The sequence below is a fragment of the Tachypleus tridentatus genome, chromosome 2, assembly GCF_004210375.1.
Source record: "Tachypleus tridentatus isolate NWPU-2018 chromosome 2, ASM421037v1, whole genome shotgun sequence".
NCBI classification, from domain to species: Eukaryota; Metazoa; Arthropoda; class Merostomata; order Xiphosura; family Limulidae; genus Tachypleus; species Tachypleus tridentatus.
The window spans coordinates 155,412,295-155,431,751 of NC_134826.1; positions in this window are offsets into that span (position 1 = coordinate 155,412,295).

The following is a 19,457-nucleotide window of genomic DNA, read 5'->3' on the forward strand; positions in this document are numbered from 1 at the left end:
GAATTATTGCATACTATTATTAATGATAGAATCTAACAGCTCTTAACACAAACCTAAAACTTGAGGTAAGACTTATTATAACGTTATTCTTAATTTTGGAATTTATTAAGTCGTTACAACACGAAACTTAAGCTCTTAAGCTTAAAATTATCATAAATATTCTTAATGACAGAAGTTTCGTACAACTATTTATTTGGAAACATTAAACATTCCAAGTTAACTTCATACAAATATACTGTTGGTGATCATAGATTGTATTACCATAATATGGAACAGTACAAACAAGTCTGATTATTAGGTGTTTATTGTTTAGTTTTTCCATGCATAATATTTAAAACGAACTATTTTATGATGAATAAATTATAATGATAACCTAACTGTTAAACTTCGCGTGGTTTCAGTGTTCACTATGTTTTGATAAAGAATTTAAAATTTAATTAGTACGATTCTCAGACATATACACTGGTATAGCTGCTTATTGTAAAGACATTCTTAAGCATTCCAGAAACGCTCAAATATATTTGACCAGGTTTTCCATGACACTGACATATAAACTGAAAGTGGCCATGTTTCTTGCATCTGAACAAGGCCTCTGACATACTTGACTGTCAGAATTTGAAATATGAAACATCTACCACTCGACTATCGTGTTAGAGATATCGTAGTGTAACAATTTTAAGCAGCCTGTACCAGCATTTCAGTACAGCTCACGCGTAACAATCGTCACAAAAGTTATACAGAAAACCCAAACCTATATATAGTTGCTATCTTTCAAAGAAATAAACATTTTAAGGAGAAAAAATATATGAAAGGCTCTACTTATTAGTGAGAAAAATCCAAATATTAATAAAGACAATGGGTGATACACGTAACTCAACCACTATTTATGCACCAATACGTTTACTACTTACATGTTATGCAATGTGATACAGTCTTACAGTTTGTTGTTAACATTGCTAATAAGCTGTATCTTTCCATTTATCAACTTCTATTTCGGTTTGTGCGTTTTCAGTCAATAATTAAACACATTATGGTTCTCTCCTTTTTAATTTTGTATAATTTATTTAAGTCGTAATTCCCTGGTCGCAGATTCGAGTCCCCGTCGCATCAAAGATGTCCGCCCTTTCAGCCGTGAGTGGTTATAATGTGAAGGTCAACCCACTCTTCGTTGGTAAAAAGAGTAGCCAAGAGTTGGCGGTGGGTGGTGATGACTAGCTGTCTTCCCTCTAGTCTTACACTGCTAATTTAGGACGGCTAGCGCAGATAGCCCTCGTGTAGCTTTGCGCGAAATTAGAAAAAAACAATAATGAAACAATAGTTTATACATTGTTAAACGCACGTTTCGACAGACTCGAGAAATAAAATACTACAAGCAGTTTTATAAATTAACGAATATTTTAATATCAAACAGTTAAGTATAGTAACTGTTAAGAAGCCGCAAAGGCGAAACGTTGGTTTAAATAAAAATATATTATTTTATATTTATTTGTAGGTAAACGTCATTTTTTCTTAATTCCTATCAAAACGACCAGAAATATTCATGGATTTAAGGAATACGCCAGACCATTGTAATTCCCAGACCATTGTAATTCTAAAAGATAAAATAAATTTAGTCCAAGTGGTTAAGGAACTCGATTCGTAATCCGAGGGTTGCAGATTCGAATCCCCTTAACACCGAACATGCTCGCCCTTTCAGCCGTGGGGGCGTTATAATGTAACGGTCAGTCCCACTATTCGTTAATAAAAGAGTAGCCCAAGAGTTGGCTGTGAGTGGTGATGACTAGCCGCCTTTCCTCTAGTCTTACACTGCTAATTTAGGACGGCTAGTGCTGATAGCCCTCGAGTAGCTTTGTACGAAATTCAAAAACAAACCAAAATAAATTTCTTTCCTTTACTTCCTTACACTGAAACCTTTAGATGGAACCTGTGATTTGTCTTGGATCCAAGTTTTATTCCAAAATACGTGTAATACACTTTTTCGATGAATTTTGGAATGCCTTGTATATTTAATACAATATCTTTGAGTCATTTATATAACAATAGCTACATTAAATAAACAATAACCATAGCTATTTTAAATAAACAATAACCATAGCTATTTTAAATAAACAATAACCATAGCTATTTTAAATAAACAATAACCATAGCTATTTTATATAAACAATAACTATAGCTACATTAGATAAGCAATAACCATCGCTACGCTAAATTAACAATAACCATAGTTATATTAAATAAGCAATAACAATAACTACATTAAATAAACAATAACCATAGCTATATTAAATAAACAACCATAGCTACATTAAATGAACAATAACCATAATACATCAAATAAACAATAACCATAGCTACATTAAATAAACACTAACCATAACTACATTAAATAATAAATAACCATAACTACATTAAATAATACTGTGTAACACAATTTGTGTTACATTGTGTAATTAATACTTCTCCAAATGGTTATTAATTGTTGGTTTAATTCTGATTTTCAAAAGTTTATTAGATGCTCTATTAATGAAAAGAGGTGTTATTAGATGGTCTGTTAATCAAAAGAAGTGTTACTAGATGGTCTGCTAATGAAAAGAGGTGTTATTAGATGGTCTGTTTATGAAAAGAGGTGTTACTAGATGGTCTATTAATGAAAAGAGGTGTTATTAGATGGTTTGCTAATGAAAAGAGGTGTTATTAGATGGTCTGCTAATGAAAAGAGGTGTTATTAGATGGTCTGCTAATGAAAAGAGGTGTTACTAGATGGTCTATTAATGAAAAGAGGTGTTACTAGATGGTCTATTAATGAAAAGAGGTGTTATTAGATGGTCTATTAATGAAAAGAGGTGTTATTAGATGGTCTATTAATGAAAAGAGGTGTTATTAGATGGTCTGCTAATGAAAAGAGGTGTTACTAGATGGTCTATTAATGAAAAGAGGTGTTATTAGATGGTCTATTAATGAAAAGAGGTGTTATTAGATGGTCTGCTAATGAAAAGAGGTGTTACTAGATGGTCTGTTAATCAAAAGAAGTGTTACTAGATGGTCTGCTAATGAAAAGAGGTGTTATTAGATGGTCTGTTTATGAAAAGAGGTGTTACTAGATGGTCTATTAATGAAAAGAGGTGTTACTAGATGGTCTATTAATGAAAAGAGGTGTTATTAGATGGTCTGCTAATGAAAAGAGGTGTTATTAGATGGTCTGCTAATGAAAAGAGGTGTTACTAGATGGTCTATTAATGAAAAGAGGTGTTATTAGATGGTCTATTAATGAAAAGAGGTGTTATTAGATGGTCTATTAATGAAAAGAGGTGTTATTAGATGGTCTGCTAATGAAAAGAGGTGTTACTAGATGGTCTATTAATGAAAAGAGGTGTTATTAGATGGTCTATTAATGAAAAGAGGTGTTATTAGATGGTCTATTAATGAAAAGAGGTGTTATTAGATGGTCTGCTAATGAAAAGAGGTGTTACTAGATGGTCTATTAATGAAAAGAGGTGTTACTAGATGGTCTATTAATGAAAAGAGGTGTTATTAGATGGTCTATTAATGAAAAGAGGTGTTATTAGATGGTCTATTAATGAAAAGAGGTGTTATTAGATGGTCTGCTAATGAAAAGAGGTGTTACTAGATGGTCTATTAATGAAAAAGAGGTGTTATTAGATGGTCTATTAATGAAAAGAGGTGTTATTAGATGGTCTATTAATGAAAAGAGGTGTTATTAGATGGTCTGCTAATGAAAAGAGGTGTTACTAGATGGTCTGCTAATGAAAAGAGGTGTTATTAGATGGTCAATTAATGAAAAGAGGTGTTATTAGATGGTCTATTAATGAAAAGAGGTGTTATTAGATGGTCTGCTAATGAAAAGAGGTGTTACTAGATGGTCTATTAATGAAAAGAGGTGTTACTAGATGGTCTGCTAATGAAAAGAGGTGTTATTAGATGCTCTGTTAAAGAAAAGTGGTGTTATTAGATGGTCTCTTAATGAAAAGAGATGTTATTAGATGGTCTGCTAATGAAAAGAGGTGTTACTAGATGGTCTGTTAGTGAAAAGAGGTGTTATTAGATGGTCTGTTAGTGAAAAGAGGTGTTATTAGATGGTCTATTAATGAAAAGAGGTGTTATTAGATGGTCTGCTAATGAAAAGAGGTGTTACTAGATGGTCTGCTAATGAAAAGAGGTGTTATTAGATGGTCTATTAATGAAAAGAGGTGTTATTAGATGGTCTGCTAATGAAAAGAGGTGTTACTAGATGGTCTATTAATGAAAAGAGGTGTTATTAGATGGTCTATTAATGAAAAGAGGTGTTATTAGATGGTCTATTAATGAAAAGAGGTGTTATTAGATGGTCTATTAATGAAAAGAGGTGTTATTAGATGGTCTGCTAATGAAAAGAGGTGTTACTAGATGGTCTATTAATGAAAAGCAGTGTTATTAGATGGTCTATTAATGAAAAGAGGTGTTATTAGATGGTCTGCTAATGAAAAGAGGTGTTACTAGATGGTCTGCTAATGAAAAGAGGTGTTATTAGATGGTCTATTAATGAAAAGAGGTGTTATTAGATGGTCTATTAATGAAAAGAGGTGTTATTAGATGGTCAATTAATGAAAAGAGGTGTTACTAGATGGTCTATTAATGAAAAGAGGTGTTATTAGATGGTCTGCTAATGAAAAGAGGTGTTATTAGATGCTCTGTTAATGAAAAGTGGTGTTATTAGATGGTCTCTTAATGAAAAGAGGTGTTATTAGATGGTCTGCTAATGAAAAGAGGTGTTATTAGATGGTCTGCTAATGAAAAGAGGTGTTACTAGATGGTCTGTTAGTGAAAAGAGGTGTTACTAGATGGTATAATATAGTCTCAATTCTAATATCTACACAATTATGAATAACGTAATACTTGTTAAAATTGTATTACTTACACTATGTAACACAAATTGTGTTCCTGGATAGTATGTGTTATTTTTAATTGCTTATATTGTAAAAGTACAGAAAATATTCATTAAACTTTTTTCAAACTTTGTTTTTGTGACCTGGATAATGAAATTTAGAAACTAACCTATTTTCTATATAAAAACGGGGAAATTTGCACATTTTCATTTACATAAGGTCTGGATAAAACAACATATGAATCAAGATTTACATGTATTTATACTAAAGTTATACAAAAATGTTTAGAAGTGAGTGGTTTTTCGAGTTTTGCGACTGTAATGTAAATCACTTTCACGTATCAGCCCCCAAATATAGTCTCCCATCATGTTTTCGTTATACGCTCCCAGGTCACAAAAGTAAAGTTTGAAGAGAAAAATAGGTCTTTTCCATTTACTTTAGGCATAAGCAGTTGGGAAATAACACTTTCTGTCCAGGAACAAAAAAAAGTAAAAATACTGTAACACAATGGTAATAGATGAAGAAAACTTGAATGTATATTCTACCTTTATAAGTGAACAAAATGTTACTGTTTATCAGTAGTTTGCTGGTTTATTTAGCTATTAGAACCTCCACACTGCACGATTAATTTTAAGTTGTTAAAATCGAACCCTAAGAAAAATAAATGTGAAGAAGAATTACCTACCTAACATGTTAGAATATTATTAGCTCAGCAGTGTGCATATAATATTTTTAGCTCAGCAGTGTGTATATAATATTATTAGCTCAGCAGTGTGCATATAATATCTTCGCTCAGCAGTGTGCATATAATATTTTTAGCTCAGCTGTTTGTATATAATATTATTAGCTGAGCAGTGTGTATATAATATTTTTAGCTCAGCAGTTTGTATATAATATTATTAGCTGAGCAGTTTGTATATAATATTATTAGCTGAGCAGTGTGTATATAATATTATTAGCTCAGCAGTGTGTATATAATGTTATTAGCTGACCAGTGTGTGTATAATATTATTAGCTGAGCAGTGTGTGTATACTATTATTAGCTGAGCAGTGTGTGTATAATATTTTTAGCTGAGCAGTGTGTATATAATATTATTAGCTGAGCAGTGTGTGTATAATATTTTTAGCTCAGCAGTTTGTATATAATATTTTTAGCTCAGCAGTGTGTATATAATATTACTAGCTCAGCAGTGTGTATATAATGTTATTAGCTGACCAGTGTGTGTATAATATTATTAGCTGAGCAGTGTGTGTATAATATTTTTAGCTGAGCAGTGTGTGTATAATATTATTAGCTGAGCAGTGTGTATGTAATATTTTTAGCTGAGCAGTGTGTATATAATATTATTAGCTGAGCAGTGTGTGTATAATATTTTTAGCTCAGCAGTTTGTGTATAATATTATTAGCTGAATAGTGTGTATATAATATATTTAGCTCAGCAGTGTGTATATAATGTTATTAGCTGACCAGTGTGTGTATAATATTATTAGCTGAGCAGTGTGTGTATACTATTATTAGCTGAGCAGTGTGTGTATAATATTTTTAGCTGAGCAGTGTGTATATAATATTATTAGCTGAGCAGTGTGTGTATAATATTTTTAGCTCAGCAGTTTGTATATAATATTTTTAGCTCAGCAGTGTGTATATAATATTACTAGCTCAGCAGTGTGTATATAATGTTATTAGCTGACCAGTGTGTGTATAATATTATTAGCTGAGCAGTGTGTGTATAATATTTTTAGCTGAGCAGTGTGTGTATAATATTATTAGCTGAGCAGTGTGTATGTAATATTTTTAGCTGAGCAGTGTGTATATAATATTATTAGCTGAGCAGTGTGTGTATAATATTTTTAGCTCAGCAGTTTGTGTATAATATTTTTAGCTCAGAAGTGTGTATATAATATTACTAGCTCAGCAGTGTGTATATAATGTTATTAGCTGACCAGTGTGTGTATAATATTATTAGCTGAGCAGTGTGTGTATAATATTTTTAGCTGACCAGTGTGTGTATATAATGTTATTAGCTGACCAGTGTGTGTATAATATTATTAGCTGAGCAGTGTGTGTATAATATTTTTAGCTCAGCAGTGTGTATATAATATTTTTAGCTCAGCAGTTTGTATATAATATTTTTAGCTCAGCAGTTTGTGTATAATATTTTTAGCTCAGCAGTTTGTATATAATATTTTTAGCTCAGCAGTTTGTGTATAATATTTTTAGCTCAGCAGTTTGTGTATAATATTTTTAGCTCAGCAGTTTGTGTATAATATTTTTAGCTCAGCAGTGTGTATATAATATTACTAGCTCAGCAGTGTGTATATAATATTATTAGCTGAGCAGTTTGTATATAATATTTTTAGCTCAGCAGTTTGTGTATAATATTTTTAGCTCAGCAGTTTGTATATAATATTTTTAGCTCAGCAGTTTGTGTATAATATTTTTAGCTCAGCAGTTTGTATATAATATTTTTAGCTCAGCAGTTTGTGTATAATATTTTTAGCTCAGCAGTTTGTGTATAATATTTTTAGCTCAGCAGTTTGTGTATAATATTTTTAGCTCAGCAGTGTGTATATAATATTACTAGCTCAGCAGTGTGTATATAATATTATTAGCTGAGCAGTTTGTATATAATATTTTTAGCTCAGCAGTTTGTGTATAATATTATTAGCTGAGCAGTTTGTGTATAATATTTTTAGCTCAGCAGTTTGTATATAATATTTTTAGCTCAGCAGTTTGTGTATAATATTACTAGCTCAGCAGTGTGTATATAATATTACTAGCTCAGCAGTGTGTATATAATATTATTAGCTGAGCAGTGTGTGTATAATATTTTTAGCTGAGCAGTTTGTGTATAATATTATTAGCTGAGCAGTGTGTATAATATTATTAGCTGAGCAGTTTGTGTATAATATTATTAGCTGAGCAGTGTGTGTATAATATTTTTAGCTGAGCAGTTTGTGTATAATATTATTAGCTGAGCAGTGTGTGTATAATATTTTTAGCTCAGCAGTTTGTGTATAATATTACTAGCTCAGCAGTGTGTATATAATATTACTAGCTCAGCAGTGTGTATATAATATTATTAGCTGAGCAGTTTGTATATAATATTTTTAGCTCAGCAGTTTGTGTATAATATTATTAGCTGAGCAGTTTGTGTATAATATTTTTAGCTCAGCAGTTTGTATATAATATTTTTAGCTCAGCAGTTTGTGTATAATATTACTAGCTCAGCAGTGTGTATATAATATTACTAGCTCAGCAGTGTGTATATAATATTATTAGCTGAGCAATGTGTATAATATTTTTAGCTCAGCAGTGTGTATATAATATTATTAGCTGAGCAGTGTGTATATAATATTATTAGCTGAGCAGTGTGTGTATAATATTATTAGCTGAGCAGTGTGTGTATAATATTTTTAGCTGAGCAGTGTGTGTATAATATTTTTAGCTGAGCAGTTTGTATATAATATCTTTCTCCAGTTAATGTTGTACGCAATCACTGTATTTCTCTAATTTCTTTTCTTCTTACTTAAAATGGGGTGGTTTTGTTCTAACAAGCTAACCCACTTTGTACTCCCATACATACGAGGTTACAACACCCCCTTTACTATACAGGGTATCTTCACGGAAACAGTGGATATAAAATAAGTTTCCTTATTGGGTTAGTTGCTTAAGTTGGAAACAGGGTGATACTGTTTCTTTCTTTGTAAATGCCCCCCAGTGGCTCAGCGGTATATCTGCGGACTTACAACGTTAAAATCCGGGTTTCGATACCCGTGGTGGGCAGAGCACAGATAGCCCATTGTGTAGCTTTGTGCTTAATTCAAAAGAACAACAACATCTTCTGCAAATACCAAGTGAAAAGGTTAAGTTCAAACTGCGGGTCATTGGTCACATCACAGGAGTTACTCATTAGTTGTTGGGTTCTGGTCACTTCACCCACAAATAATGAATTTGGTTTAACGATTATTTTCTCCTATCTACAAAATTATTTATAGACGCTACTCCGGACTCAGTTGAGCTTCGAAAAGATCGAGAAAACAAGAATACGGTAAACGGAAACATTCAAAACATAGTCGACTTGAGTGAAAAATACCACGGAATTTTCATTATACACTACATCTGGACATATATAAGCAAACATATGGAACACACAAACTTTTGGGTATCTTCAAACTTCTGCAGAAGTGGTAGGACCAAAGAATTATTAGAAATAACCTCAGACATTCTTCAGTGACACGTTCATCGGAAAAGTCTAGCGATATTAAGGAACGATGCTTTCTGACCGTGTGGGATGAATTTAATACATTTTCTAGTAACACAATGTTTTCCTGTAAAATAATTTATGTCAGCTGCTACTTACCCTACCTTGAGTTCATGAATATATTCGTTCTAAATTAAAATTTCTATCTTACCAGTGAAAATATCACATATTCTATCTTTCTTCATGTAGCAGACACTAGGGTTCATGTAGCAGACACTAGGGTATGGTTTTACTTCACATTCGTTCAGAATTCTGGAGAAGTTTCTTCTCTGTGGCTTTCCACGTATTCCATTCATGCACGTACAACAGAAAAGTTTCACAATATATCATTAACACTCCACAGACATGTGCGACACGTATGTATATACTAATTTTTTTTTCGTGTTTAAACAATACACAGAATACCACCTGCTCAAGTTATGCTTATTATGGCAACCAAACTAATATAGCCAAAAATCAACAGCACTAATGATAACATCATTAAAAACAATTTAAAACATCATCTGTATGAAAGATATATTTATTACAAATTTCAAAAGATCTACTTGCAACCAACGATACCTGAATAAACTGAAATTGATAGCTACAAAACAAACTAAAGAGAGCTTTCTGTACAATTTTCCTGATGAATCAACTAAAGAGAGCTTTATGTACGGTTTTCCTGATAAATCAACTAAAGAAAGCTTTATGTACGGTTTTCCTGATGAATGAACTAAAGAGAGCTTAATGTACAGTTTTTCTGATGAATGAACGAAAGATAGCTTTATGTACGGTTTCATCGATGAACATATAAATAAATAATACAGCACTACAGATGTCTCTTCAAATTTATAAATACAGCAGGACTACTGTTGTCTCTACATATATATAATTACTACAGCACTACTGTTGTCTCTACATATATATAATTACAACAGCACTACCGTTGTCTCCTCATATATATAAATACAGCAGGACTACTTTTGTCTCTCCATATATATAAATAGCGCAGCACTACTCTTGTCTCTAAATATATATAATTACAACAGCACTACAGTTGTCTCTTCATATGTATAAATACAGCAGCACTACTCTTGTCTATACATATACATAAATAGAGCAGCACTACTCTTGTCTATACATATATATAATTACAACCGCACTACTGTTGTCTCTAGATACATACAATTAACACAGCATTACCGTTGTCTCTTCATATATATAAATACAGGAAAACTACTCTTGTCTCTACATATATATAATTACAACAGCACTACTGTTGTCTCTACATATATATAAAGTATAACAGCACTACTGTTTTCTCTACATATATATAAATACAACAGCACTACTGTTGTCTCTAAATATATATAATTACAACAGCACTACTACACATATATATAAATAGAGCAGCACTACTGTTGTCCTACATATATATAAATACAACAGCACTACTGTTGTCACTCCATATATATAAATACAGCAGGACTACTTTTTTTCTCTACATATATATAATTACAACAGCATTACTGTTTTCTCTACATATATATAATTACAACAGCATTACTGTTGTCTCTACATATATATAAATACAGCAGCACTACTGTTGTCTCTATATATATATAAAATTACAACAGCACTACTGTTGTCTCTACATATATATAATTAACACAGCACTACTGTTGTCTCTTCATATATATAAATACAGCAAAACTACTGTTGTCTCTACATATATATAATTACAACAGCACTACTGTTGTCTCTACATATATATAAAATATAACAGCACTACTGTTGTCTCTACATATATATAAATACAACAGCACTACTTTTGTCTCTACATATATATAAATACAGCAGCACTACTGTTGTCTCTACATATATATAATTACAACAGCACTACTGTTGTCTCTACATATATATAAATACAGCAGCACTACTGTTGTCTCTACATATATATAAATATAACAGTACTACTGTTGTTTCTCCATATATATAAATACAGCAGCACTACTGTTGTCTCTACATATATATAAATACAGCAGCACTACTGTTGTCTCTACATATATATAAAATATATCAGCACTACTGTTTTCTCTACATATATATAAAATACAAACAGCACTACTGTTGTCTCTACATATATATATATATACAACAGCACTACTGTTGTCTCTTCATATATATAAATACAGCAGGTCTACTCTTGTCTCTACATATATATAAATACAGCAGCACTACTGTTTGTCTCTACATATATAAAAAATAGCAGCACTACTGTTGTCTCTACATATATATAAAATACAAACAGCACTACAGTTGTCTCTTACATATATATATATATAGCAGCACTACTGTTCTCTCTACATATATATATAATTACAACAGCACTACTGTTGTCTCTACATATATATAAATACAACAGCACAACTGTTGTCTCTCATACATATATAAATACAACAGCACTACTGTTCTCTCTACATATATATAAATACAACAGCACTACTGTTGTCTCTACATGTATATATATAAATATAAACAGCACTACTGTTGTCTCTACATATATATATTTACAACAGCACTACTGTTGTCTCTACATATATATAATTACAACAGCACTACTGTTGTCTCTACATATATATATAAATACAGCAGCACTACTGTTGTCTCTACATATATATAAATACAGCAGCACTACTGTTGTCTCTACATATATATAATTACAACAGCACTACTGTTGTCTCTTATAATATATATATATACAGCAGCACTACTGTTGTCTCTACATATATATAAATACAACAGCACTACTGTTGTCTCTACATATATATATAATTACAACAGCACTACTGTTGTCTCTACATATATATAATTACAACAGCACTACTGTTGTCTCTACATATATATAAATACAACAGCACTACTGTTGTCTCTACATATATATAAATACAACAGCACTACTGTTGTCTCTATACATATATATAATACTACTGAGCACTACTGTTGTCTCTACATATATATAAATACAACAGCACTACTCTTGTCTCTACATATATATAAATACAACAGCACTACTGTTGTCTCTACATATATATAATTACAACAGCACTACTGTTGTCTCTACATATATATAAATACAACAGCACTACTGTTGTCTCTACATATATATAAATACAACAGCACTACTGTTGTCTCTACATATATATAAATACAACAGCACTACTGTTGTCTCTACATATATATATATATAATATACAACAGCACTACTGTTGTCTCTACATATATATAATTACAACAGCACTACTGTTGTCTCTACATATATATAAATACAGCAGCACTACTGTTGTCCTTACATATATATAAATACAGCAGCACTACTGTTGTCTCTAAATATATATAATTACAACAGCACTACAGTTGTCTCTACATATATATAATTACAACAGCACTACTGTTGTCTCTACATATATATAAATACAACAGCACTACTGTTGTCTCCATATATATAATTACAACAGCACACTACTATTTTCTCTACATATATATAATTACAACAGCACTACTGTTGTCTCTACATATATATATATAATTACAACAGCACTACTGTTGTCTCTACATATATATAAATACAGCAGCACTACTGTTGTCTCTACATATATATAAATACAACAGCACTACTTTTGTCTCTACATATATATAAATACAACAGCACTACTGTTGTCTATACATATATATAATTACAACAGCACTACCGTTGTCTCTCCATATATATAAATACAACAGGACTACTGTTGTCTCTACATATATATAAATACAACAGCACTACTGTTGTCTCTACATATATATAAATATAACGGTGCTACTGTTGTTTCTACATATATATAAATTACTACTGTTGTCTACATATATATAATTACAGCAGCACTACTGTTGTCTCTACATATATATAAATACAACAGCACTACTGTTGTCTCTACATATATATAAATAGCAACAGCACTACTGTTGTCTCTACATATATATAAATACAACAGCACTACCTGTTGTCTCTCATCATATATATATAATTCTTATATATACATACAGCAGCACTACTGTTTTCTCTACATATATATAATTACAGCAGCACTACTGTTGTCTCTACATATATATAATTACAACAGCACTACACTGTTGTCTCTTCATATATATAAATACAGCAGCACTGCTGTTGTCTCTACATATATATAAAATTACAGCAGCACTACTGTTGTCTCTACATATATATAAATAAAGCAGCACTACTGTTGTCATATATATAAATACAACAGCACTACTGTTATATATATTACATGTAAATACAACAGCACTACTGTTGTCTCTAGCACTATATCTCTATATATAATTTACAACAGCACTACTGTTGTCTCTACATATATATAAATACAACAGCACTACTGTTGTTTTTATATATATATACTGTTGTCTCTACAAAGTACTACTGTTGTCTCTACATATATATATAAATACAGCAGCACTACTGTTGTCTCTACATATATATATAAATATAACAGCACTACTGTTGTCTCTAATATATATATAATTACAGCAGCACTACTCTTGTCTCTACATATATATAAATAGAACAGCACTACTGTTGTCTCTACATATATATAATTACAACAGCACTACTGTTGTCTCTCCATATATATAAATACAACAGCACTACTGTTGTCTCTACATATATATAAATACAGCAGCACTACTGTTGTCTCTACATATATATAAAATATAACAGCACTACTACTGTTGTCTCTACATATATATAAATACAACAGCACTACTGTTGTCTCTACATATATATAATTACAACAGCACTACTGTTGTCTCTCCATATATATAAATACAACAGCACTACTGTTGTCTCTACATATATATATAAATACAGCAGCACTACTGTTGTCTCTACATATATATATAAATACAACAGCACTACTGTTGTCTCTAAATATATATAATTACAACAGCACTACTGTTGTCTCTAGATATATATAAATACAACAGCACTACTGTTGTCTCTACATATATATAATTACAACAGCACTACTGTTGTCTCTACATATATATATAAATACAACAGCACTACTGTTGTCTCTTCATATATATAAATACACAAAGCTGTACTGTTGTCTCTACATATATATAATTACAACAGCACTACTGTTGTCTCTACATATATATAATTACAACAGCACTACAGTTGTCTCTTCATATGTATAAATACAGCAGCACTACTCTTGTCTCTACATATATATAAATACAACAGCACTACTGTTGTCTCTACATATATATAAATACAACAGCACTACTGTTGTCTCTACATATATATAATTACAACAGCACTACTGTTGTCTCTACATATATATAAATGACAACAGCACTACTGTTGTCTCTACGTATATATATAAATACAACAGCACTACTGTTGTCTCTTTATATATATAATTACATTAGCACTACTGTTGTCTCTACATATATATAAATACAGCAGCACTACTGTTGTCTCTACATATATATATAAATATAACAGCACTACTGTTGTCTCTAAATATATATATAATTACAACAGCACTACTGTTGTCTCTACATATATATAAATATAACAGCACTACTGTTGTCTCTACATATATATATAATTACAACAGCACTACTGTTGTCTCTACATATATATAATTACAGCAGCACTACTGTTGTCTCTACATATATATAAATACAACAGCACAGCTGTTGTCTCTTGATATATATATATACAGCAACATCTACTGTTGTCTCTACATATATATAAATACAAGCAGCACTACTGTTGTCTCTACATATATATAAATACAGCAGCACTACTGTTGTCTCTGGATATATATAAATACAACAGCACTACTGTTGTCTCTTCATATATATAAATACAGCAGCATTTCTCTTTCTCTACATATATAAAATTACAACAGTTGCTTTACTGTTGTCTCTACATATATATAAATACAACAGCACAATCTGTTGTCTCTATCATATATATAAATACTACAGCACTACTGTTTTCTCTTCATATATATAAATACATAAAGCACTTCTCTTGTCTCTACATATATATAAATTACAACAGCACTACTGTTGTCTCTCTTCATATATAAATACAGCAGCACTACTGTTGTCTCTACATATATATAAAATATAAACTGTTGTCTCTACATAATTACAACAGCACTACTGTTGTCTCTACATATATATAAATACAGCAGCACTTCTCTTGTCTCTGCATATATAAAATTACAACAGCACTACTGTTGTCTCTACATATATATAAATACAACAGCACTACTGTTGTCTCTATATATATATATAAATATTAGAGCACTATTGTTGTCTCTACATATATATAAATACAGCAGCACAACTGTTGTTTCTATATATATATAAATATTAGAGCACTATTGTTGTCTCTACATATATATAATTACAACAGCACTACTGTTGTCTCTACATATATATAAATACAGCAGCACTACTCTTGTCTATACATATATATAAATACAACAGCACTACTGTTGTCCTTACATATATATAAATACATCAGCACTCCCTGTTCTCTCTACATATATATAAATACAGCAGCACTACTCTTGTCTCTACATATATATAAATACAGCAGCACTACTGTTGTCTCTAGATATATATAAAATATAACAGCACTACTGTTGTCTCTACGTATATATAAATACAACAGCACTACAGTTGTCTCTTCATATGTATAAATACAGCAGCACTCATGTTCTCTCTACATATATATAAATACAGCAGCACTACTGTTTGTCTCTACATATATATAAATACAGCAGCACTACTGTTGTCTCTACATATATATAAATACAGCAGCACTACTGTTGTCTATACATATATATAAATACAACAGCACTACAGTTGTCTCTTCATATGTATAAATACAGCAGCACTCCTGTTCTCTCTACATATATATAAATACAGCAGCACTACTCTTGTCTCTACATATATATAAATACAGCAGCACTACTGTTGTCTCTACATATATATAAATATAACAGCACTACTGTTGTCTCTACATATATATAAATACAACAGCACTACTGTTGTCTCTTCTTATATGTATAAATGCAGCAGCACTCATGTTCTCTCTACATATATATAAATACAGCAGCACTACTCTTGTCTCTACATATATATAAATACAACAGCACTACTGTTGTCTCTACATATATATAAATACAGCAGCACTACTGTTGTCTCTAGATATATATATAAAATATAACAGCACTACTGTTGTCTCTACATATATATAAAATATAACAGCTCTACTGTTGTCTCTACATATATATAATTACAACAGCACTACTGTTGTCTCTACATATATATAATTACAACAGCACCACTGTTGTCTCTACATATATATAAATACAGCAGCACTGCTGTCTCTACATATATATAAATACAGCAGCACTGCTGTTGTCTCTAGATATATATAAAATATAACAGCACTACTGTTGTCTCTACATATATATAAATACAACAGCACTACTGTTGTCTCTACATATATATAAATACAGCAGTACTACTGTTGTCACTACATATATATAAATACAGCAGCAGTACTGTTGTCTCTAGATATATATAAAATATAACAGCACTACTGTTGTCTCTACATATATATAAAATATAACAGCTCTACTGTTGTCTCTACATATATATAATTACAACAGCACTACTGTTGTCTCTACATATATATAATTACAACAGCACCACTGTTGTCTCTACATATATATAAATACAGCAGCACTGCTGTTGTCTTTAGATATATATAAAATATAACAGCACTACTGTTGTCTCTACATATATATAAATACAACAGCACTACCGTTGTCTCTCCATATATATACATATAGCAGTACTACTGTTGTCACTACATATATATAAATAGAGCAGCACTACTGTTGTCTCTACATATATATAAATATAACAGCACTACTGTTGTCTCTACATGTATATAATTACAATAGCACTACTGTTGTCTCTACATATATATAAATATAACGTTGCTATTTTTGAAACAAATATTTCTCATAGTAATATTTATAGATAATGTAAGAATTGTATCTTTTTAATAGTGTTTCGTAGGACTTGCACAATGAATAACTTGTGTAACCGGTTACCCCTCACTCATTAATCGGTTAATTTACTCAGTGTAATTTATATGTAGCTTACTTTCATTCGGAGTTTCATAGCTTTGTGTCAGTTTTGTTTCAAGATTACTTTTGGATTGATTGATTGCCACCACATACCACAAATATAATTCGTATGAAACACAGAAAAACTAGTTCTGTCTTTGAACCAAATTTTATCGTATTATAGCGACTCCTACACGGTAATTTTTACTTTATTTGTTACTCACAAAACATCAGTTCAAGTTTTTGGTAGTCTTTGTATTTGGCAGGTTGTGGTTTTATCATAACTGGACGAAGTAATTTTTATTTTCATATGTATATGGATCTGGAAGACATGAAGCTACGCCATCTGCTTAAATATTATGTTCATATGTGCTTGTTTATTTGTTTATGTATGTACAAAAAGTGACATTGAAATGTAAAATAAACAGATATCAGATGCCAGTACCTGTATATGTTATTATTATGATTATAAGTTTACAAATACAATGTTGGCTTGTAGAGTTAATCTAGAGATATTCATGATATAAATCGTATGAATTGTTTATTTATAATTGTGATATTCTATAAAGTAAGCTTCATGAGTGTCAGTAGGCCTGCCGGTTCTTTGGAGATAACACCTACACTTTTATGTGATGTGGCTTAGCATGTTAGAAGTTCCACCAATATACGATATGATACAGGGGTAAGTTTACGGATTTACAACACTGAAATCACGGTTCGATTCCCGTTGGTGGACTCAGCTGATAGCCAGATGTGGCTTTGCTATAAGAAAACATCCACATACATACTTTTGGAATACGAACTACATCTAGTGTTTTTTTCTTATATTTAGGTATTTGTAAGAGTTTTCAAATATCTGAAGCATATGTTTCTTTATCCATGTTAATGTTTACCATCTTCGATTTCTTGTGGTATTCACTTTAATATGTCGACTATAACCCAAACAAACAACGAATCGCTGTAATGTTTGTCCAAGTTCCTCACCGAGTTTCTAGTCTTATGTACGATCAGATCTTTCAACCTGAAATCACACCAAAATCGTGTAACGAAATCATGCTGTACATTACATATAGCATGGAAGCACCGGAAATGAAATGTAGAACTTTACATAGAAGAGCGAACGAGCCCAAACGAGCCGTTTTTGCATATAAATTTCTCAACAAGTGGGTTTCTCGTCATCACTGAATATAGAGAATATGTTATTAAAAACTACGAAATTCAAACTATGTTTGGAATGTGCCTCTACTCTACGAATCTAATAAATTAACCATTAATCGTTTAGTAATTTTGTAATTAGTTATTCGTGATTAACTGGCAGCTTTGTACTGTTAACGTCGGTTTGTGTTTAGTGAACGCTTCTGAAGAAACCGTAAGGCGACACTTTGAGTGTTTAATTAAATAAAAACAACACTTTGGTGTTATAAGGTTGTTTATTTCTAGTATTAATGTCTTCTATACACTAACATGTACACAAAAATTAAATAACGATTTAACAGCATTTATAAACTAAACTAATATTAAATTCAGTTGAACATATAAAAAGTATTTATTAAATATAGAGAGTTATAAACAAATAGAAAGAAAAATGTCACATCAAAGATAAGCGGCAAAACATCAGCTCCAACACCTGAGTCTGACAGAAAGCGTCGACCATAAATAAATAACATTGGGTTGAACTGTTACTAGTCCTTGTTATTGAAGGACATATGCGCGTGCACTCGCTATTACTTTGTGTTGAAGTACGAGCTGCATACGGTATAAAATGGTTACGAGTGATGAAATAAAAACCTTATAACCCCCATAACATCATCTCTATCATTCATGAACCTGCGTGTTCTCTAATGCCGTACATGTTTGAGAATGGCAGTTGTCCGTCTGACCCAAAATAACGAAGGGAAGATGGTACTATATCATTAACTCTTATATATATCGTAACTAAGAGATGATTTCTGAGAGTGTTACATTCCACAAATAAGTAAAACTTTTTTTCCTGTAATATATTACACTACAATGACTGGCATAAAACTGATATGGATGTTTACAGCCAGTTTTAAAATATATATGTGAGTCTATTTTGAAAGGCATGACATAAGCCGGCATGA